Here is a 24,657-nt window from a genome sequence, read left to right on the forward strand (position 1 = left end):
TTCTTTCCAGGTCCACCTCATATGGCATTCTATCCACCATCCATCCATAGCCAGGTTCAGACCTAGCCCAGGCCAAGCACCTCCTCTGCTCTAGAAATCTCTGCTTCTCCTGCACCCTCACTTCGATGAAGGGCCCATAAAACATCTCCCATTCTCCCTTCCTTCATGTAGGCATAGTTTAAGGACTCTTTCAGGGTCACCCATGCAACGCCAACCCGCAGCTCTTCTCTTTGGCCAAATGTGATTGTTTTCTTCTTGTGCCTCATCCCTCCCCTCTTCTCCTCTTCTTTTCTTCCTCTTCCTTTTCTTTTCCCCATCTTCTTCCTCTTCTTCTTTCCCACCTTATCCTCCTCCCTTTGTTTCACTCCTTACTCCTTCTTTCTCAATTCTTCATCTTCTTCATCCTCTTTTTTTCCTTGCTTTCCTTCCTCCTCCTCCTCCTCCTCCTCCTCCTCCTCTTCCTCCTCCTCCTCTGTCTTCCTCCTTTTTTTTTTAAAGCTTAATTCTGAACAGCCGGCTATGTTCAGCCTGACTGGTTTGTTATGGCTTATAATTTGTGTTAGGATTAATTAACTAATTACTGACGAATGTCTGCTGGCAAGATTTGGCTTCAGCTTGTCAACTTGAAGTATTTAATTATTTTAATCATTTACTTTCATCTTCAGAATTGATGCTCTTCCAAGAGAGTTTCCAGGCATCTTTTAATTATTATTCGTGTGTGTGTGTGTGTGTGTGTGTGTGTGTGTGTGTGTGTGTTGTTTTTTGTTCCTAGGGAAGAGGGAGGATCAGGGTTGTTTTTTAACTGTTTCTACTGAGGCCTGCATCTCAATGTCCTGACAGCTTCCCAGGAAGGGCTTTTCTAGGGATAGAAAGAACCAAGAAGGATGGGTGGAATTGGTCTCCTCAGTCCCAGAGCCTTCTCTCTGACTACCCTGCCCCAGGATTAAGCATGGGGTGTGTGTGTGTGTGTGTGTGTGTGTGTGTGTGTGTGTGTTTGTGTGTGTACAAGCTCTTTTCTCACTCTGACTTTGCTCCCTGATCCAAGGGACATCCCACAACCTCCAAGAGAAAGAGTCTGTGTGGTAAACAGGAAAGAATACTGACTTAAGAGTCAGGGGATGTGAGATACCAACTCTGCTACTTACTTCCTGTGTCATTTTGGGTGAGTCAATTCCCCTTGCTGGGTCTTAGTTTCCGCTTCTGTAAAAATGTGGAGAGTTAGATCAAAAGATCTCTAAGGTTCTTCCAGTTTTAAATCTAGAACCCTATCAGGAACCCATGGTCTCTCTAAGTAAGCCCTAACTCTGAATAGATGCAGGACACCAGTAGGGCTTCCTATCAAGCCCCCTTCACCTTCTTTGTCTAACTGGAATATTTCCTGCAGAAGAAAAGACTGAGGATGGCTCCAAGAAAATCCTTGCTGGTAGGTACAACAGGGAAAGGGAAGGGCTTCCAAACCAGGTGAAGCCCCACACCCATCAGGGTGAGGTGCAGACTTCTTTGGGGGCGGAGAGAAGGACAAAATGCCATCTGGTCTGGCCTTTTCCAACAAGCACTCCATTCTCAAATACTCTCTCCTCCTTTGGAGGATTGTTAGAACAAGGTGGGGAGCTAAGTTTCTCTCAAAGGGTTCTTTCCACTTTATTTACTAAAGACCAGGGCTACAGCTTCCAGGCCCTGGGCTGGAGGGAACCAGCTATCTCCAGAGACCCTATTCAGCACTTCCCTGAGACAGGGTAGCTTTGATCAAGAATAGGACCCTAATTCCTGGGCCCCTGGAAGGTCTTGACTGGTGTTCCAACTGAGACAGACTCTTTCCCAACAATGGGGGAGGGGAAGAGAGGGAGAGAGAGAAAGGAAGGGAAGGAGAGGGAGAGAAACCAGTGTTCCTGGACCAAGCTCACTCCTGAGGTCTCACATCATCTGGGCACAAGGATACTTCATCTGTGTCAGGGAAGGGGAAGATCATGCTGGGCACACTGAGACCAGGTGTCCTGGAAATTTGGTTTCATCCATTCTTATTAGCAGTGACCAGACTCCCAGACACTGCCTGGTGGCCTGACCTCCCACAGATGGGAAAAACCCATTCATCTGACTCTCCCCTCAATGATCCTAGCCATCAAAGGTGAAAGTATTACCTTTCCCCATCTTAGAGACAAGGGAACTGAAGTCCAGAGAGATGAGTAGCTCCCCCAGAATCCCTCAGCTAGTGAGTGAGTTGAACCCAGGTTTTCTGAAGCTCGAGTCCAATGTCCTTCACATTATTCCACATTATACAGCAGCATTGCCTCTGAGTTCTCTGATACTCCAGCAGATCTGGGATCTCTCCAATGTGGATCTTCTCTCTAAGGAAGTAAATCACAATCCCTCCATGCCTGATCATTCTGTGCAACTCTTGTCCATGCTCTCTCATATCTTTCCTGGAAAGGGTCCTTCCCATGTACTGTTGCATTCTCTTGACATTGTGTGAGTATGAGAGGAGTTTGCAGACTTTCTATACCCACGTAAGAGCAGCAGAGAGAGTACTAGGCCTGGAGTCAGGAAGCCTTGAATTCAGATCTGGCCCTAGATATTTTAGTAGCTGTATGACTTTGGGCAAGTCACTTAATTTCTGTTTGCCTCAGTTTCCTCAACAATAAAATAGGGATAATCATAGTACCTACCTTGCAAAGTGGTTGTTAAGATAAAATGAGATATTTATTTTTAAAAAAGCACTTAGCACACAGCTAAGCATATAGTAGAAGTTATATAAATGTGTATTCTATTCCCATTCCCCTTTCATTGCCTCCCTCTTTATATGACTGGTCCATACTCCCCCCCCCCAGTCATATATTTCTCTGAAGACCTCTTTTGTAAGAGGCAAATGGGTAGGGCAGTAGATAAAGTACAAGACTTGGAGTCAGGAAGACCTGAGTTCAAATCTGGCCTCAGACATTTACTATCATTGTGACCCTGAGTAAATCACTTAACCTCTGTATGCCTCTGTTTCCTCATCTGTAAAATGAGGATGATTATAATAATAGCACCTATCTCCCAGGGTTGTTGTAAGGATCAAATGAGATTGCATTTTTGAGGTGTTTTGCAAAACTTAAAAATGCTATATAAATGCTAGCTATTATTATTATCACACTAATTTTCCAGTGAAATTCCTTGTTTGGAATGTGTTGCAATCAGCTTAGGCCTACTATATATACCTCTCAATTTCAATTCTTTGGAGAATCTTTGGAGACTCCCAGACAGGACTTTAGAAGGCAAAGCAAGCTGCTTGCTAGGGCTCAACATTGGGGTTGGGGAGGGGAAAGGAGAGAGGTAAGGGGAAGATGAGTGGCAGGGGAGGGAGAGAGAGTGGACAAAGAATGACACTTTTCAATGACTTTTGATAAATTCACATATTTTTCATGACAGAGGAAACCTCACTCTCCATGTCTTAGAGGAATCTGAGGATAAATCATATTGCCACAAAGGTACAGAGAATCCCATGAATAGAAATCACCCAGAGGGGACATGCAGGAGACACATTGTCCAGGACACAAATATATCCAGTGCTAGCTCTGCTCCTGACCTGCTGCCAGGGGCTCTGAATTGTTTCCCAGCTCTAGGGTCTGAATTAAGAATCCACATCCTCTTGTCCAGTCCTTCTTGTGAGCAAAGGCACAAATGAATTGGCTGACATTAGAAATGCATTTGGTGGCCATAGAATATGCTTCTCTCTGCTGTAAATAAGCTCCAAAAGGGGCTCAAAAACATTAAGGAAAAACAGATATATTTATATTGAAGTTATACTTTAATTTAATTTAATCCAGTATTTATTAAACATTTATTACAAGCATGGCATTATGCTAGGCACCAGGGATATAAAAATAACTTTTGCCAGGGAGAAACAGTATACCCAGATAAGTAAGTACATTTTAAATGTATCTATGCATTTATACGTAAATAATGATACTTAGGTATACAAAGTAATGTGAGATAAGGCCCTAAAAACTGGAGGGTTACAGTTCAATACAGTAAGCCTTTACAATGGGCAAGGTACATTTTAAGCATACAAAGGATACAAAAATGAAACATTCTACCGATGAGAAACAACGTGTACAGACATAAGTAAATGTATGTGTACAAAAAGTAAATGAAAAGTAATATGGCAGAGGGCCCTAAACAGGACAGAGAGGATCGAGAAAGGTCACATGGTAGACCATTATTGTGCTGTAAGAAATGACGAATAGGTGGTTTCATAAAAACCTGGGAAGACTTATATGACCTGATGCAAAGTGAAGTGAGCAGAACCAGAACACCATGCATAGTAACAGCAAACAGTAAGATGATCAATTGTAAGTGAGGTAGTTTTTCTGAGCAATACAATGATCCATGACAACTCCAAAGGGTTCATGATAAAAAATGCTATCTAACTCTGGAGAGAGAACTATGTACAGATTGAAGCATATTTTATTGAAAGAGAGAGAGAAAGAGAGAGAGAGAGAGAGAGAGAGAGAGAGAGAGAGAGAGAGAGAGAGAGAGAGAGAGGAGGGCAGAAGGAAGAAAGAAAGGAAAGGAAGAAGAAAGGAAGGAAAAGAAAAGAAAAGAAAGGTCACATGGAGTAGGTGGCACTTGAGCTGGTCCTTGAAGAAAGCTAGGGATTGCAGGAGGCTGAGATAAAGCCAGAGTATATTCTAGGTTTGGGGGACAGCTTATGCAAAGTCATGGCAATGGGAAATGTAATGTTCTGTATGGGGAACAGGGAACGGGCCAGTTTGGTTGAAATGAAAAATGTGTGAAGGGAAGTAATGCATGTAGCACAGTGCCTAGCACATAGTGCTATATAAATGTTAGCTGCTATAATAATAATAATAATAATAATAATAATAGCTATTATTATTATTATTAGCCTGAAAAGGTAGACTAGAACCAAACTGTGAAGGGCTTTGAGTGCTGAACAGAGGAACCTGTATTTTATCCTGAACATAATAGGGAGCTCTTTGTTTGCTTGTTTGTTTGTTTGTTTGTTTTTAAGTAAATAATTAATTTTTAGTTTTCAACATTCACTTACATATGATTTTGAGTTTTAAATTTTCTCCCTTCACAAGACATGATATAGGCTCTACTTATACATTCCTATTAAACATATTTTCACATTAGTCATGATGTAAAGAAGAATTAGAACTAATGGGAGGAATCACAAGAAAGAAGAAACAAAACAAAATACCAAAAGAGAAAGAGAGCAAATAGTACTCTTCCATCTGCATTCAGGCTCCAAAGTTCTTTCTCTGGATGTGGATAGCATTTTCCATCATGAGTCGTTTGGAGTTGCTTTAGATCCTTGCATTACTGAGAAGAGAGAAGTCTAATAAAGTCAGTCATCGCATAATGTGGCTGTTACTGTGTACAATATTCTCCTGGTTCTGCTCATTTCACTCAGTATCAGTTTGTATAAGTCTCTCAGGTTTTTAAACAACATATAGGATTATGGTTCTTAATCCACTCTGCTATCCACTTCCATTTTATGGGAGAGTTCATCCCATTCACATTCACAGTTATGATTACTATCTGTGTCTTTCTCTCCCCCGTTTATGCTTTTCTCTCTCCTTTCTTCCTTTCCCTCCTCACTAGAGTTTTGCTTTTGATTACCAGCTCCCTCAATCTGCCCTCCCTTCTATCAGTTCTCTCCCTTTTCTTCCTTTTTACCCTATTTCTTCTCTCCTTTCTATCCACCCCCTCCCTTTTCTTTCCCCTTTCCCTCCCTACTTCCTATAGGTTAAGTTAGATTTCTATAACTAACTGATTATGTTATTCCCTCTTTGAGCCAAATCTGATGAGAGTAAGGTTCAAACAATGCTCATCTTTCTCCCTTCTTTCCCTCTACTATAATAGGATTTTGTGCCTTTTCATGTGATGTAATTTACCCTTGTCTGCCTCCTCCTTTCCTCTTCTCCCAGAACAATCCCTTTTTACCACTTAATTAGATTTTTTATCATCACATCAAAGTCAACTTATACCCACACCCTCTGTCTATGTATACCCCTTTTAAATGTCTAATAACAATACAATTATCAAGAGCCACAAGTGTCTTCTTCCTTTGTAGGGATGTAAACAATTTGCCCCTATTAATAACATGTTGTTTTTTTCTTTCCTGTTTACCTTTTTATGCCTCTCTTGAGTCTTGTATTTGAAGATCAAATTTTCTGCTGAGCTCTGGTCTTTTCATCAGGAAGGTTTGGAAGTCCCTTATTTCATTGAATGTCCATATAATCCCCTTAAAGATTATGCTCAATTTCTCTGGGTAGTTGATCCTTGGTTGTAATCCAAGCTTATTTGCCTTATGGAATATTGTATTCCATGCCCTCCAGTCTTTTAATGTAGAAGCTGCAAGGTCCTATATAATCTTGACTGTGGTTCCATGATATTTAAATTGTTTCTTTCTGGCTGCTTGAAGTATTTTCTCTTTGACCTGGAATTTGGAATTTGGCTACAGTATTCCTTGGCATTTTCAATTTGGGATCTCTTTCAGGAAGTGATTGGTGGATTATTTTATTTCAATGACTATTTTATCTTCTGGTTGTAGGACCTCAGGGCAATTTTCCTTAATGATTTCCTGAAAGATGCTGTCCAGGCTCTTGTTTTCATCATGGTTTTCAGGCAGACCAATAATTTTAAAATTGTCTCTCCTGCATCTATTTTCCAGATCAGTTGTTTTACCAATGAGGTATTTTAGGTTTTCTTCTTTTTTCTTTCTTTTGTTTCTTTTTGACTGATTCTTGATATCTCATACAATCATTAGCTTCCACTTGCTCAATTCTAATTTTTAACAACTTCTTTCCTTCTATTAGATTTTGTACCTCCTTTTCCATTTGGCCCATTTTACTTTTAAGGAGTTCTCTTCAGTAAGTTTTTGTGCCTCCTTTTCCATTTGGCCAATTCTGCTTTTTAAGTGGTTGATTTCTTTAGTGTACTTTTTTTTTCATTTGGCCAATTGTATTTTTTAATGACTTGTTTTCTTCAGTGTACTTTTTTCCATTTGGCCAATTGTATTTTCTATAGTCAATTTTTGTTCTTCCTTTTCCAAGCTATTGACTTTCTCTTGCATACCTCTCATTCCTTTTCCCAATTTTTCTTCTACCTCTCTTATTTGACTTTTAAAATCCTTCTTGACCTCTTCCAAGAAGGCTTTTGGGCTTAAGACCAGTTTATACTCCCCTTTGAGGCTTTGGGTGTGGGTATATTGACAATGTTGTCCTCTTATGAATTTGTGCCTTATCTTCCCTGTCCCCATAATAAGGATCCACGGTCATTGTCCATTTCTGCTTTCTGCTTGTGGTGTTTGGCTATTTCCTGGCTTTTAAAGTTGAGCTCTCCTGCTGGAGCACAGGGAGCACTGCCCCAAGCTTCTTGTGCTGGGAGCCCAGGACCTGGTCACTAGCTTTGTGTTCTGGGACCTAAGGTGCTAGCAGCTGGAGGCTTTAAGGGTCTAGCAGCTTACCTGGTGCTGAGCTGGGGTCAGCAACACTGGAGCTTTTGGGGTGGAGGTAGGGAGTCTGGCCCCTGGAGGACACCTGCTCACCCAGGCTTTTTTTTTTTTAAGGCACTTGAATGTTTGGCTGCTGGAGGATATCTGCCAGCCTGGAGTTGTGCTGAAGCATCAGGAGATTTGGCTGCTGTAGAATGCTGGTGTACATGGTGATTTTTTGAGCTGGTGTCTACCAGTTCCCCTGTCTGTGCTAAAGCACTTGGGGGTAGGGATGGGGTCCTGGTGTTGGCACTTGCCTGCTCCACCACCCTGGGGCTCAGAATCTCCCCCTGGTTTGCTGAGGTGGGGCTTGTTGCTGGCTTGCTGAGTCACTTCCCATCCTGTGCTGCTTCCCCTCCCCCAGAATGAGAGAAGCCTTTCCCCCAAGCTTCCTGGGCTACAAGACTGTGTACCACATCTTTCCACTGGCTCAGCTGTTCCAGGGTTTTTCCTGGGGTGATATTCTCTGGGCTTTCCGAGATCAATAAGAGAGAATGAGAGCAACTTACTTCTTACTCCACCATCTTGGCTCTCAGAAGTCTAATAAGGAGCTCTTGAAGCAGGGCGTTGACATGGTCAGACCTGTGTTTTAGGGTTATCACTTTGGTTGCCATATAAGTATGGATGGGAGTGGAGAGAGACTGAAGGCAGGGAGACCAACTAGGGGACTGTTGCAATAGTCCAGGTGAGAGGTAATGAGGCCCTGAACCAGGGAAGTAGGTATGTGAGTGGAATGAAGGGGAACAATGCAAGAAATGTTGTGGAGAAAGAATATGAGAAGATTTGGCAATGTATTGGATGTGTACAATGAGTAAGAGTGTGTAGGTGATGATTCCCTGGTTTGAATCCTGGAGACCAGAAGGATGGTGGTGCCCTCAACAGAAAAAGGAAAGTTCAGAAGAAAGAAGGGTTTGGGGAAAGAGAAATTTAATTTGGTCATGGACATACTGAGTCATGGACACCTATGGGACTTTCATTTTGAAATTCTCAATAGATAGTTTGTAATGCAGTACTGTAGCTAAGGAGAAAGGCCAGGATTAGATTTTTAGATTTGGGAATCATTTGCATTGAGAAGTAACTGGAATGTGTTTTTCTACTGGTGAGATTGATGTGAGAGAGTGAAGAGATAGGAAAAGAGGGCCTAGGACAGAGCTTGGGAGCCTAAGGGGAATTACTCTTCAGGAGCAGCATATGGAAGACAATCCAGTGAAAGAGGTTAAGGAGAGAAAGATCACACAGGTAGGAGTAGAACCAAGAGAGAAAAGTGTGATGAGAACACAGGGAGAAGAGAATATCAGGAAGAAGAGGCAGTCATAATAGCTAGTAATACCGTCAGCTAGCAATTTACATAGTGTGTTCAGGTTTGGAAAGCACCTTATATATGTTAGCTCATTTGATCCTCACAATAACTCTATTAGGTAGGTACTAGTATTATACTCTTTTTATAGATGAGGTTAAAAAAAAAGGCACAATGGATAGTGTCTGGTCTGGAGTCAGGAAGACCTTCCTGAACTCAAATCCAGTCTCAGATACTTACTAGCTGTGTGACCCCAGGAAAGTCATTTAGCCCTGTTTGCTTCAGCTTCTTCATCTGTAAAATGAGCTGGAGAAGGAAATGGCAAACCAGCCCAGCACCTTTGCCAAGAAAACCCCAAATGGGATCACAAAGAGTTGGACATGGCTGAAAAATGACTAAACTACAACAACAAAGGAAAGGGTCACACTGCTAATTAGTGTTTGAGGTAGGATTTGAACTCAGGTCTTCATGACTCCAGGTTTTATGTTTTGTCCTCTGTGTCACCTAGATGCCTAGTCAACAGGATAAGGATTGAGAAAGACCATTGGATTGGGCAATTAAAATATCTTTGACAACCTTGGAGAGAGCAGTTTTTCACAAATATATGTGAGTAAATGCAAAGCATATTCAAAATAATTTCAAGAGAGAGAAATTGCCAACTAGGGCATTAGAAAGGTCTCTTGGAGGAAGAGACAAGAATGAATGATTTTGCTGATGTGTGCACTCCTCCACCAAAGCAGATCACAGCCCCTCAATGTTTTGGTAGGTGGTCCTCATGAGTCATTTACCTGAAAATTTAATCCCACCTACAGGCAACTTGGTGATGAGCCTCTCTGAATGCAGGGCAGGCTGGTCCTCGGATGAAAGACTCAGTCCATCATCTAGTCAGACCCTAGGCCTTTAAGGTTTGCAAAGCACTTTACACAGGTTAAGTCATTTGATCCTCACAACAGCCCTATGAGGTAGGTGCTATTATTATCCCTGCTGGGAGCTTGGTACAACCTGCCAGAGCTTGTGCTCACACTGACATAGCCTTTGAGATGAGAACTCAGGGTCATCTTCCTGCCGCTATGAAGCACCCAAGGAAGACTTCAAAGAAGACATATTGGGGTTGTGAAAACAAATTAGGGTTGTCTGGGTTCTGTTTCTCTCCTTTTCATTAAGTCTCAGAGCTAGAAGATAGCGGAGTAGATTATCTACTCTAGCCTACCTGAGCAGGAATCTCCTCTCCAATCTAACTCCAGGCTCCTAACAGTCTCATCCAGTCTCCACTTGAATAATGTCAGTAACAAAGAACTTCCTTCCTCCCTAAGAAGCACATTCCAGTTTGTGTCAGTTCTAAATGGATAGTTTCTGAGTGGATGTCACGAAGGACTCCCCTGTCTTGCTATAAACTGATATTTAAGCCATAGAGTTGACCCTACTGGGTATGCAATACCCAATGCAAATACCCAGTGTATTTGAAGTCTGAAGGCCTGAGTTCAAATCTTAGTCATTCAACCCAGCACTTAACACAGTGTCTGGCACATAGTAGGTGCTTAATAAATGTTTATTGAGTTGAACTTCTTGCTTTTGTGACAATGGGCAAACTGCTTCACCTCTCTAGGACTCAGTTTTCTCATCTGTGAAATGAGGGAGTTGAACTGGATGGCCTGTAGACCTCTTCCATCTCTGAATTTATGTCTATGATCCTATATCCCAGGCCTGCACAACCTTATGGCCCTCAGGTGCTTGTAGAAACCAAAGGATTTCCTCTACATACAAAGGATATTTTCTTCTACATTTTTCACAGGCTGCTCAAAATCCTTTGGCTTGCTGCTAGCAGCCCATGGCCCGCAGGTTGTTCAGGCCTGCTATATTTTGTGTGTGAATAAATGGTCCTCCCCATATCTAGTAGGCATGGCTTGATAATATGAGAGTTCAATAGTGCCAAGGAGCATTAACCTTAAGATCTGATGGGAGAGATCAGAAGAAACTCTACATCGAAGTGGAAAGAAATTTGGAGGTTGGTTGAAATGAGACTGAGGTTGACTACTTGGAATTCTTACCAGTTAATGATAATAGAATAGTAAGAGCGCTTACTATTACTATTTTTTGGGCACTGTGCTAAGTGCAGGCAGCCAGGTGATACAGAGGAGATAGCACTGGCTCTGGGGACAGGAAGATCTGAGTTCAAATCCTGCCTCAGACACTTACTAGCTGTGTGACCTTGGGCAAATCACTTAATTGCTGTCTGCCTCAGTTTCTTCAACTGTAATATGGGGATACTAATAGAACTTACCTCCCAGAGTTGTTGTAATGATCTAATGAGATAATATTTATAAAGTATCTGGCGTATGGCAGGTGCTATATAAATGCTAGCTATCCTCATCATGATCATGAAGTTCTAATCACATTCTAATGGAGGGGACAACACAACAAGCAGCTATGTACATAGAAGATGTATATGTAAGATATATAGAAAGTAGATGGAAGGCAGTCTCGGAGAGAAAGTACTAGCAATTTGAAGAGGATATGGGAGTGGGGAGACCAAAAAAGAATTCCTGCAGGAAGAAGGATTTGAGGTACAGTTGGAAGGAAGCCAGGGAAGGCAGCAGATAGAGGTGAGGAGGGAGAACTGTCTAGGGATGGGAGGAAACCTGAGAAAAGACCTGGAGTAAGATTAGTGTTAGTAACTTAACACTGGGAAAGTGGGTTGGGCCAGACTCTGAAGGACTTTGAATGCCAGACAAAAGAAAAACAGAAAGAGAAACATTGATTGAAGCTATGAGACAATCAATGGTAGAAGAGAAAAGGAAGATGGTTCTTACATGCAAATAATATGCAAAATTTCATGAATATGAGTCAATTTGGTTCTAAACCTCTTCCCTTTCACCTGTATCTTCATTTGTTTTATGTCTCCCATCTTTCTCTGCATGGAAGTTATTCCTAAAATTCACCCCATATCTTTCCTGCTGCAGATACTAATGGCATGATAGCTCTCAGTGCTGATGTGCCAAGGAATGGGAGTTTGTGGGAAAGGGGAAGAGACATTCCAGGGCTCTAGCAGCAACAGTGAGTTTTCTGTTTTGTTTTGTTGTTTTGTCATTTTGCCTGAGTCCATGTTGGGCTCCACTATTGTCCCATGGGGGAGATGCTCTTCTCTGTCTACACAAGGCATGCTGAAGGTTAAACCCCAGCTGCAGGACCTGCTTGGCCAATCTCCCCTCAGCTCTAGCTGGGAGATTTAAACAAGAGGAGAAAGATCATCTTAATTAACTTGGAAATCCCATTAATTAGGCGCCTTCTTGCATTAAAATTCGCTTCACTGACTGGTCTGGAAGAAGGCGAAGGCTAGAGCCAATTGAGAGAAGACAGCCAAGAGCCTTGACCTACGAGGGTAAAATTTGATGAGATTTGGTCATTTGCTGGGTCCCACCAGGGTAGAATAAACAGACCACTGGATTTGGATTCTGAGGCCCTACATGAGTTCAAATCCCTGCTGTGCCATTTATTACCTGGGTGACCATTGACAAGTTACTTTACACTAATGGTCCTCAGTTTTTTAATCTGTAAAATGAGGTATTTGGATGAATTGAACTCTAAGGTCCCTCATGACTCTAAATCTATGATCCCATGAACCTGGAGGTGATGTGGATTGATCACAGAACATCCTTCTGCCGCTGTGATGGCTCCAGAGTATTGAGAAAGACTGATGAAGCCATTAGATGAAAATCTTGTGCCCCTCCCATCCCCTGGGGCCTGCTGATATGAAAATACATATGCCATCTTGTCCAAAAACCGCATATGTACACTACATATATACTGTCTGACTACTCTCCTCCCAAATAGCAGCAACTATAGACATGTGATCCCACAGAGTAAAATCCATCCATTCCTTGTAGTCCCATCTCCAGCATGTTATTTTGCATCTTTTTTACACGTTATTCATATATGTTAAGATGCTCCGAAAGTTTCCTTCTTCAGTTCCTAATCCTTCCCTCTCAAGCCCACAGCCCTGAAGGGACCGGACTGGTCCAGCCTGACTGAAAAATGACAGGAGCTCACTGGACACAGCAAGCACTGAGACTGAGTTTCATTACCTTGACCCAGTTTGTATGTAACCAAAGTTGCTACATCTTATTGGTGAGGTTAGGACAAATGAATGAATGACGAAAATTTTTATTAAGCACTTACAATGTGCCAAGCATTGTGCTAAATGCTAGGGATACAATAAGAAAAGCTAGATAGTCCTTGCTTTTAAGGAGCTCACACTCCCCTTGCACGTGCAAGGTCCCATAGAGAGGTATTTGTGGCAATATCGTAACTCACTATTTCTGGTTTCTGAAAGTCCTTTCCTTTCTTCCTAGATGCCTTCTAAAGTTGTTAGGTATAGCTCTCTACTGGGCTCCAGAAGTAGTCAGCATCCTCTCCACCATGGGTGGTTACATCCTCTGAAGCTGCTTCCTCCCTTGGGGTGGCTATCTCCACGCATTTATACATCTTTGTGTATATGTGTTGTCCTCAGCATTTTGCTTTTGGCTCCTGGTTAGGTTTATGATGTACTATAGTCCCTTCTCTCTAATGGCATGGTCAATGACAGTAGAGGAGAGAGGCGGGAGAGAAAAGTAGACACTCTCTCCTCTCCCCTCTGTAAGAGTGGTTCTCTTTCAAGGTCTTGACTGAGATTGGATTCTTTAATTCCTGGACTGAAATCTACTGCTGGACTGAACGTTTTCGGACTGTGAAACTGATAACATTTCTCTGCTATTTAAAGCTCTCTGAGACTGATGAGCTTGCTTGGTGAGCCATCATGCTTTTTACCTTATTCATGTAGTTTAAAAGGTTCACACCTCAGGGTGGAGCCTTTCTAGTTCATGTATCAGATCCACATTGATACAGTGACTCATGCAAAGATGAGTTCTCACCTGATGAAAATATCAAGGCATAGAGAATCTTGTTAATTGAGGTGTGTGTGTATGCGTGTGTGTGTGTGTGTGTGTGTGTGTGTGTGTGTGTGTGTGTGTGTGTAGAACTCCTTACACAATGATACACACTTTGGGTGTGTATGTGGGTGTGCACACTATATAAGAAAAGTATGCTAGAAGTTTGTATATTTTACATTCTTTATACATATTGCATATGTATATGCTATAAACACTGCCATTGCTTCCAAAAATGTGCACACAGAATATAGGGAAGGTACATATGGCTATGTATACTGTGCATGTGTATATGTACATACACATATACACATACACATATACATATACCTTTGTACACACATATATGTTTTATATGTGTGTATTTATGCAAGGGTATAAATGTGTATATGTGTATCCTGGGGTTGGCAGTAGGTATGCATGCTGTATTTGCTGTAATATTTACTGTTTTTATCCTATGATATGATAAAGATCTGGTGTTAGCTAATGGTGACATTACCTGGCTAATCTGGACATTAACCAAAATAAGTACATAAGATCTTAAAAGATGTGGGGAAATATTGATGAGATGATGCTAACATTATCCATCCATATATAGAACTAACAAGTTTCCAAAAACTCTTTGGACAAGCCTAACTGATGGTGAGGTTACTTTGTAACATATACTTGATAATGCTGATCCTTGAACCCTAGAGTTCCTATCCTCTCCCTGGACACAGTACAGACAAATTGTCTTAAAGAGCTGGCATGAAGATCAAATAAGATCATGAATGAAAGTGTGTCAAAGAAGCATGAAGTGCTATAGAAATTTTTTTTGTGTGTAAGGCAATTGGGGTTAAGTAACTGGCCCAGAGTCACACAGCTAGGAAGTATTACGTGTTTGAGGCCAGATTTGAACTCAGGTCCTCCTGACTCCAGGGCTGGTGCTGTATCCACTGTGCCACCTAGCTGTCCCAGTGCTATGGAAATTTAAGGGGCTATCATTCTATATCCTCATCCACATCCTTAGTTAATATATATATATATATATATATATATATATACACATATATACATATATATATATGCACATTCATATATCATAGGATTATAAATTTAGAGCTAGAAGGAATTTTAGTTTACCTCTCTCATTTGACAGATGAAAAAACTTAATTTGAAATTCAACCTCAGTTTCCTTATCTGTGGCAGTATCTTGATACTGCAGTCCAGAAAGCTTAAGTTCACATCCAATCTCAGACACTTATTAGCTGTATGACCTTGGGCAAATCACTTAACCTCTGCCTACCTTAGTTTCCTCAACTGTAAAATGAGGATAATAGCACCTACCTCCCACGGTCATAGTGAGGATCAAATCAGATAATACCCATAAAGTACTTAACAGTGACAGGCACATAGTAGGCACTCAACAAATACAATCTCATCTCCCACCCCTACCCCCACCCACTTCCCAGGGCCCAGAGGATTAAATGACTTGCCCAGGGTGACACAGCTAGTTAGTGTCTCAAGTGGGATTTGAACCCTGGTCTTCCTAACTCTAAATATAATTCCCTGTTCAGGAAATCATGCTATCTCTCAAATATACTTACATGGATTCATATACACCAGATATGCATACATACACATGGGCACACATGACCACACATGTACGTAGCCACACATTGACACACATAAACACACACACATGCATTCACACAATGCGTATGTGTATGTACACAGATAAATGTGGGGGCTCCCAATATTATTCATCCACTCTCTCATCCGTACATGGTTCTGCTTGAGGCCTTTGAAGTTGATTCATGGTTCATGTGCCACTGAGGATGTGTCGCTTAGCAGGTCATTTTATTGACCTATAACTCAGCTCAAGGTCATTCATTTAGACAGAGGAGATAGCCAGGCCAGGAAAGTGATAGGAATAGGAGCAGGAGCAGGAGCAGGAGAAGGACAAGGAGAGGAGTAGGAGGAGAAGAAGAGGCTATAGGAGCCTAGCTCTCTAGAGTCAGGCTATAGAGCCTGGAGGACCCATAAACCACAGGCTGTATACAGCAACCTGGACCTGGCTCCCTGAGCTATCCTACCCTGGGTGAAAGAGTAATGGACAGTGGGTCAGGGAAAACAGAGACTCCTCTCCCCTGTCACAGGCACAGTATCAAAAGTATTCTCTTAGACTGTCTAATCTCTTAGTGCTCAACTAATGAACCCCCTCTATATCTTAATAATATACTCTATCAAGTGAGCATTTAGCAACGTTTTGAGGATTTCTCATCTTCTCTTATTTATGTTCTTTATTTTTTTTCAATTAATAAAAATCTATCTTCTCTCCTTCCTACCTTCTTCCTGCCCTCCATTAAAAAAAGAAAAGAAAAGAAAAAGAAAACCCTTGTAACAAATATGCCTAGTCAAGCAAAACAAATTCGTCTATTGGTCATATTCAAAAAATGTAGGTCTCAATCTGCACTCTGGGTCCATCACCAGAAGGTGATGTAGCATGTCAGGTCAGGAGGTGGATAGCAGGTTTCATCATGAGAACTCAAGACCACTTGGGGCAGGCCATCCCACTTAGAGAGGTTTTTAATAGGAATGTTTTTCTGGCACCAAGTGTAATTCTGCCTCTCTGCTACTTTCACCCACTTTACTCCTAGCTCTCCCTTCTGGGACTGAGCAGAAAAACAAAAACAAAACTTAATCCTCCCTCCCACCCCACCCCCCACATGATGGCCTTTCAAATACTTGAAGATGGCTCTAATGCTACCCCCTTCTTTTCCTCTCTAAGTTAATCATCCCTAGTTTTCTCAATCGATGCTTATAAAATGTCATCTCAATGCTCTGCCTCATCCTGATTATCCTCCTTATTCTCCATCTTATTGACATTTTCCCTAAAACATGGCACCCAGAACACAATATGACACAAATGCTCTCACCAGAACAAAGGTCCCGAACACAATGTCTTTACAATTTCCTTTCCCACCAGGGTAGGAATTAGGGATTGGATATCAAGATGTGGATTTTAGTATCATCTGCATTGACAAACAGATTGTTACATTTGTGGGAAAACAATAATTGGAAATTGAAGGACCTGGATTTGATTTCTGTCTCTGCTAATTATTATCTTTGTGACCTTGGACAAGTTCTTTAACCTAACTGAGATTCAGTTTCCTCTTGTGTAAGATGGAGTCAAACTAGATGTTGTCTAAGGTTCCTTCCAGCCTTAAATCCTATAAATCCTAAGATTTCACCAACTGAAATTAAAGAAAAGAGGAAAGTTCTGCCGCAGTTCCGTTGCCTCAGGAAGGGGGCAGATTCTTTCTCCCTGTTATAAACTCTTTTTTCTCCTCCTCCTCCTCCTCCTCCTCCTCCTCCTCCTCCTCCTCCTCCTCTCCCACTAGTGTAGATGCTGAAAAGGTTCCCATCCCTCAGTTTAGCCCCTATTGTCAAACCACAGGTCAGAGAATCCAATTCTCTGATAGTAGTAACTAGAAGGATTAACATGAGGTATGAACTTTGGCAGCTTTTTTCCCCGTCCTGGCTGTGCTTCTGACATTCTGGCTTAGATTCCATGACTCAGTTGCCTTCTCACCCTGGAACTTCCCTCGTTGCCTGAGGCCTCCTCACAATAGAACATCCTTCTGCCATGCCAGCTCCATTCTCCCATTGGTGAGTTTCTCCCAGGGCCTCCATTTTGGGGAGGGGTTCTTCTTCAGGTTCTGCTTCTGACTTTCCAGACTTCTATGCTCTCTCCTTCTCTCCACCCACTTTAGCATCTTCCTCCCCTTTCACCCCTTTTCATCTCCCTTTTGTGTGTTATTTTCATTCAATGGAATGTATGTTCTTCGTGGTACCTCAATTAATAAACAATCAAAAGATACAAATAAGTAGTTTTTAGAAAGAGGAAACCTAAGCTATCAATAGCTATATTAAAAATGATTTAACTTACTAAAAATTGGCATTGCTGTTCAATCATTTCAGTAGTGTCTGACTGTGACCCTATTTTGGGTTTTCTTGGCAAAGATATTTTGCAGATGAGGAATGAGGCAAACAAGGTTAAGTGACTTACCCAGTGACTTGCCATAGCTAGTATGTGTCTGAGGCCAGATTCAAACACACAAAGATGAGTCTTCCTGACTCCAGGCCCAACACTCTATCCATTGCCACCTACTAATAATTAGAGAAATGCAAATTAAAACAGCTCTGCGATTACACCTCATACCTATCAGATTGGCAAAAAAAAGGAAAATGACAAATGCTGGAGGTTCTATTATGTAATGTAACTAGGTACATTAATGCAGTGTTGGTAGAGCTGTGAACTAGTCCAGTCCTTCTGGAAAATAATTTGGAATGATGCCCCCAAAATTATCAAACTGTGCATACTCTTTGACACAGTGGCACCACTATTAGGTCTATACCCGCAAAGAGATCAAAGAAAGAGGAAAAGGACCCATATGTACAAAAATATTTATAATAGTTCTTTTTGTTAGGGCAAAGAATTGGAAAACTGAGGTAGGGGCATGAATTGGGGAATGGCTGAATATATTTGTGTGTGTATGTGTGTGTATTATGGAATACTATTTTGCTGTAATAAATGATAAAGGGTGATTATTGCCCCTGTTTTCTTGAGTTCAGCTGAGGCACAATAAATTTTGTTCCAACTCCTTTATAAAAGAGGTATAGGGGATGGTTTCAGAGAAACTTGGGAAGATTTTTATGAATTGATACAGAGTGAGTGAGCAGAAACAGGAAAATAAATTATATAACAACCATATAGTAAAAAAAAACCAAAACAACTTTGAAAGACTTGAGCCCTCTGATCAACACAATGACCACTCACAATTCAAGAACACTCATGATGAAACATGTTACCCATTTTCTAGTAGAGAGGTGATGGAGTTAAAAAGTGCAGATTGAGATTTAAAAAAAAATATGGCCAATGAGGGGATTTGTTTTGCTTGACTACACATATTTGCAACTAGGGTTTTGTTTGCCCTACTTTCTATGTGTGGGGGCAGAGGTGGGAGGAGAAGAGTGCTCATCATCAGAAAATAAAATTTAATTACCAAAGAAGAATAGAAGCTCCTTGAGGGCAGGGACTATCCTTCTTTTTGCTTGTATTTGTATCCCCAGAGGTTAGCTCCATGCCCAGCATATAGTAAATTAAATGCTTGCTTTATCTTACCTGGACCTTTGCCATCTCAATTATGAAATCAATATATTGAACTATATATCATCCAAGGTCCCTCCAGCTCTAATAACTTCTTCTTCTCCTTCTCCTTCTCCTTCTCCTTCTCCTTCTCCTTCTCCTTCTCCTTCTCCTTCTCCTTCTCCTTCTTCTTCTCCTTCTCCTCCTCCTCCTCCTCCTCTTCCTCCTCCTCCTGTGATTTCATCAATACAAGAAAACCCCCTATACCAATGCCATTGGGCTCCTGTTCTGCAATTAAATCTCAGAGAGAGTTGTCTGGGGACACTGAAAGGTTAAGTAACTTGCCCAGGGTCACACAGCCATTATGTGTCTGAGGTAGGACTGGAATCAGGTCTTTATGATCCCATGGCTGGCCCCCTGTCTATTACACCATGCTGCCTCTAAGTCTGATTTTCTGATTCTATAAACCACCATTCATGAAAACAAGGGGTTAGAGAAGCACTTAAGAAAGAGGTCACTTCTGGCCTTGGTCAGCTTATATTGCTAAGCTTTCAAGGCAGTTCCCCAATGTCTAACCAGTTTGCTTAGTCTGAGAACTAAAATAGCATGAAATGGGAGAGGCAGAAATCATGTCGAGAATTGTAAAGAATTCATTTAAAGCAGAGCCATACAACAAATGACAGGAGAAATCTTCCTAACGCTCCACTCTGATCTGAATCACTTATCTAGTCAAAATTCTTCAGACCCTCTATTAGCAAGCAATCACTTAACAAGCATTTACCAAAGACCTACTATGTGCTAGGCACTAGGGATATGAAGACAAAAATTAAACAGTCCCAGCTGTCAGGAAGCTTACTTTCTATTGGAAAGACCATATTGCCCCCAAAGAATACAATTCTAATCCTGGCATTCAAGGCCTTCCTTAATCTGGCTGCAGCCTACTTGACCAGTCTTACCTCATTATATTCCCCTTCACCTATTTCATGTTTTAGCCAAAATGAACTGCCCTCCCCCTTCTTGCAACTCTTATCAAGAGCTCTCTTGACTCTGTGCCTTTGTAATACTGTTCTCTCTTCATTCACCTGCTAACTATGTGGCTGCTCCCCAGTCTTTGCCGTAGCATCACCTGCGTCTCACTCCTAAATGACAGGTGTGCCCCAAGGCTCTGTCCTGGAACTTTCTCTTCTCTGTCTACACTCATCAGTTCTCATGGATTTGGAGTTATTTCTAAGCACATGACTCCCATATCCATGTATCCAAATCTAGCCTCTTTCCTAAACTACTACTACAATCCTGAATCACCAAATGCTGGTTGGATATAACCAACTGAATGTCTTTTAGGTGTTTTCCTACTCAACATGTCCTCTTAGCTAGAGGCATTTAGGTGGTGTGGTGGATAACACACTAAGCTTCAAGTTCAAATCCAGCCTCATATATTTACTGGCTGTATGACCCTGGGCAAGTCATTTAACCTCTATCTGCCTCACTTTCCTCAACTGCAAAATAAGGATGATATAAGCACCTACCTCTCATGGTTATTGTGAGGATCAAATTAGAAAATATTTGTAAAGCACTTAGCGCAGTGCCTGGCACACAGCAGGCCCATGATAAATGTTTCCTTTCTCCCTTTCTTCCTTCCAAAAGAGAAGTCATTATCTTTCCCATTAAATACACCCCACCAGCAAACTTGTCTATTTCTGTTGAGTGCATCACTATCTTTCTAGACACACAGGTTCACAACCTTGGGGTCATCCCTGACTTTTCATTTTTGCTCATCCTCTGTATCCAATCAATTGTCAAGTACTATCTGTTCTACAGTGCCTAGCAAGTAGTAGAAATTTAATAACATGCTTGTTCCCTTGACTTCTATTTCCCTAGTTTATATCCTATCCCCTTGTCTCCATTCACACAGTCTTCAATGCCTTTCACCTTGGCTCCTTGTAACAGTCTCTCCATTGGAATCCTGGCTTCCAGTCTTTCTCCTCTCTCATCCATTCTATCATAGCTAACAGAATAATCTTCCTAAAGCACCCGATCTAACCATATCACTCCCTTACTCAAGAAATTTCAATGGCCTCAAGGCCACATGTGGCTCTCTAGGTCCTCAAGTGCAGTCCTTTGACCGAATCCAAACTTCACAGAACAAATCCCCTTAATAAAAGGATTTGTTCTGTAAAACTTGGACTCAGTCAAAAGGCTGCACCCAAGGACCTAGAAGGCCGCTTCTGGCTTTACGCAGGTAAGGCTCCTGCTCTAGGATAAAAACAAACAAGCAGCACCAACAAAGAAAAAGCCTCGGTTTGACATTTAAAGTCCTTCGGATTTTGGCTCCGTCCTATCTTTTCAGGCTTACTATACATTGACATCATTCTGGCCATGCTGACCTATCTGCTACCCCCAAAATGTGACCTTACGCCTTTTGCTTCCTGACTTAGCATAAACTTTTCCTCCTGCCTGGAATACATGCCTATTAAAACCTCTAGCTTCCTTCAAGGCTCAGTTCATGGGCCATCTCCCATAGGAATACTTTTCTGATCCTTCCTGTTAATGCATCCTCTCTTGTCTTCAAATGATCTTGTACATGCTCATCTACTTACATGTTGCATCTCCCCAGTAGAATGTTAGCTCCTCAAGTGAAGGGACAATTTTTCATTTTGTCCTTGTATCTTCAGAGCTTACTAGACTGCTGACTAGATTGGAGGCTGCCGTTAGGGGACAATCCGAATCACAGAACCACAAAATCGCAGAATTTAAGGGTGGGAAGGGACCTTGGTGGTTACCCAGTCCACCCATACATGAAAGGAATCCCCACATTCCCAATAAGTGGGCTCTGCTTGAAGACCTACAGGAAGGGGGGAAATACCACCTGTCAGGCAGCTCATTCCACTTTTGGACAGTTCTAAATATGAGGGCCTTTTTCCTGATGTAGAGCTTCAATTTGTCTCTTTGACACTCCCCTCGGTTGCTCCTAGTTCTGCCTTCTGAGGCCAGCCAAAAAGAATAAAATGAATCCCTCCTCCTCAAGACAGCTTTTCGAATGCCTGAAGACAACTATCATGCCCCACTGTGCCTGCCTTTCTCCAGGCTGAACGTGCCCAGCTCCATCATCCAGTTCTCACATTTGCATGGAATCCATGCTCTTCACTATCCTGGTTACCTCCCTCTAGATATTCTCCGTCTTACCAACTTCTTCCTTAAACTGGGACTCCCAGAACTTGAAAACAACATTGCAGATGATACCTGGCGAGGGCAGAGCACAGTGGGACTATCGTATCCTTATCTCCCTCGTTACAGCCCAAGGCTTCATTAGCTTTTTTTTTTTTTGGCTCCTGACTTATATTGAACTTGCAATCCAGAAGCACCTCTTCTCCTACGCCCCCAATTTTTTTGAGGACAAAGAGCTCTCTATCCATGTTTCTTCCATCTTATTTTTGTGACGTTGATTTTTCATACTCATATATAGGACTTTATTACATTTATTTCTATTGGGTTTCATCTCAATAGACTCAGTCCAATTCTCTAGTCCATCAAGATCCTTCTGGATCCTGACCCTGGCAACCAGTGTGTTTATCTCCACCACCCCCCCCAGCCTGGTGTCATTTCCAGATTTAATGAATATGCCTTCTATGCATTTGTCTGAGTTAATCAATCAGTTATTAATTAAATACACAAAATGTTAAATAGCATAAGGCCAGACACAGTTCACTAGAGAATACTCTACTGGAGACCTCCTGCCGTGCTGACATTGAACCATCAACATATGAGTCCAGCCATCCAACCATTTCTGAATCCCTTTGTATCATTGCCTAATCCATGTCTCTCCATATCTCCTCCATAAGAAGAGAAACTTTACCAAAAGGTATGCAAAAATCTAGATAAACTATATCCATGATATTCCCCACATCTACAATTTAGTAACACTATAAAAAAGGGGGGGATGAAGTTACTCTGTCATAACCTTTTTTTTCTTGCACTGAATATGGTGACTTTATTAATGGTACATAACATCAGACTCTCTTCTTCTCTTTGCCCTGCCCCCACTACAGGGGTGTTTTGGGGCAAGGACTGTGAATGGGGCATGGGAAAATATCCATTTTTCCTCCTAATTGTAATTGCTTCCCTTTGTGTCTTCAGAATTTCATTCTTGAGCATCTCCCATCCTCCCTGGGCTGATTTCTCCTGAAGCATTTTATTCCATAGGGTTCTACCTATCTGCTTTACCAATATTTAGGGTTCATGTCAGACTCTGCCCAGATTTTCTCTCTTTCTCCATCAGAACAGTCAATTAGCCTCAAGATTCCCTTCATTTCCACTCCAACAGATAGTTCCTCCCTGTTCATGAGAGTCAGATCCAGAGTAGAATTTCTTGTTGGTTCCTCCAGCAAGAGGCTAGAGAAGATGACTCATGGGGAAGGAGAAGAAGGAGAGAGAAGAAATGGAAATAAGAGAAAGGATTAGAGGTAGGAGTTTTGATAATTAATGTTTGAGTGAGAGATATGGTTAAAAGAGGTTATAAGAAAAACAAAGAGAAAAAGAGAGAAAGGACTCAGTCACTCAGGCTGTAAACTTCAGAATCATTTCGATTCTTCCCTCTCCCTTATTCCCACACTCAGTCTAGTCCTATTCACTTTATCCCCATGATACCTCTGGCTTCTGACCCCTTTTTAGGTCCACCACTTCTCTCCTAGTTTAGACTTCATCTCCTCTCACCTCCACTGCTGCAATCAGACCCCAGTCACTCCTTTATCCAAGAACCTTCAATTGCTCCCCACTGCTTACTAAATAAAGTACAAGCTCTTCAGTCAGACATCTGAGGCTCTCTCTGATTTGGATCAGGCCTATCTTTCCAGCTTTCTATTATTTCACTATTTCAAATCAGACTACTCCCATTCCCAAAACTTGTCCTGTCCTTTCCTACTTCCCTCGATTTCTAATGCCCTACTACACTCAACAGTCTGAATCTGCTGAGAGTTGATTCATCTTCCAAAGTTTGGCTCAAATGCCACCTTCTCCAAGAAGTCTTCTTGGACACCAGGAGCTGGAAGCGACCTCTCCTTCCTCAGATGTTTCACAGCAATCTGTACCTCTATTACCTATACTTGTCATGTTCCATTTTCTATTATAGTTTATCGATCAAGCAAAAGGCAATGAGGGCCTGAACTGGGGTGGTGACTGTGTGAACCAAGGTGATGAATGTGAGAGGGGCAATGGAGATAGAAACTGCAAGACAGGGCAACTAACTGAGCACGGGGGAAAGGGGAAGTGGAAAAGAGGAATCAAGCATGACGCAGAGGTGGCAGGCCAAGGTGACTAGGATATGGTGGCATCCTCAACAGTAATAGGGAAGCTCAGAAGAGGGGTGGTTGCAGGGGAGGGGGGAGGGAAGAGAATGAGTTCTATTTTGGATACATTGAGTTTGAGAAGTCCATAGGCATCTCAAGAGAGGCCTGAACTAGGGCAAGCTAGCTGGCACAGTGGATAGAGCACCAGCCCTGGAGGACCTGAGTTCAAATTTGTCTTCAGACAAATAACACTCACTAGCTGGGCAAGTCACTTAACTCCAATTACCTCAACAAAAAACAAAAAGAGAGAGAGAGAGAGAGAGAGAGAGAGAGAGAGAGAGAGAGAGAGAGAGAGAGAGAGAGAGCGAGAGAGAGAGAGAGAGAGTGAGAGAGAGGAGAGAGAGAGAGAGAGAGAGAGAGGAGAGAGAGGCCTGAACTGGGGCCAGGACATCCAGTTTAAAGCATCCAGCAGGCAATTAATGGTGGAAAAAGACTAGAGCTGCACATATACATATACACACACACAC

Source organism: Phascolarctos cinereus, unplaced genomic scaffold (genome assembly GCF_003287225.1).
Source record: "Phascolarctos cinereus isolate Bilbo 61053 unplaced genomic scaffold, phaCin_HiC Scaffold_726;HRSCAF=1367, whole genome shotgun sequence".
In the NCBI taxonomy this organism is placed as follows: Eukaryota; Metazoa; Chordata; class Mammalia; order Diprotodontia; family Phascolarctidae; genus Phascolarctos; species Phascolarctos cinereus.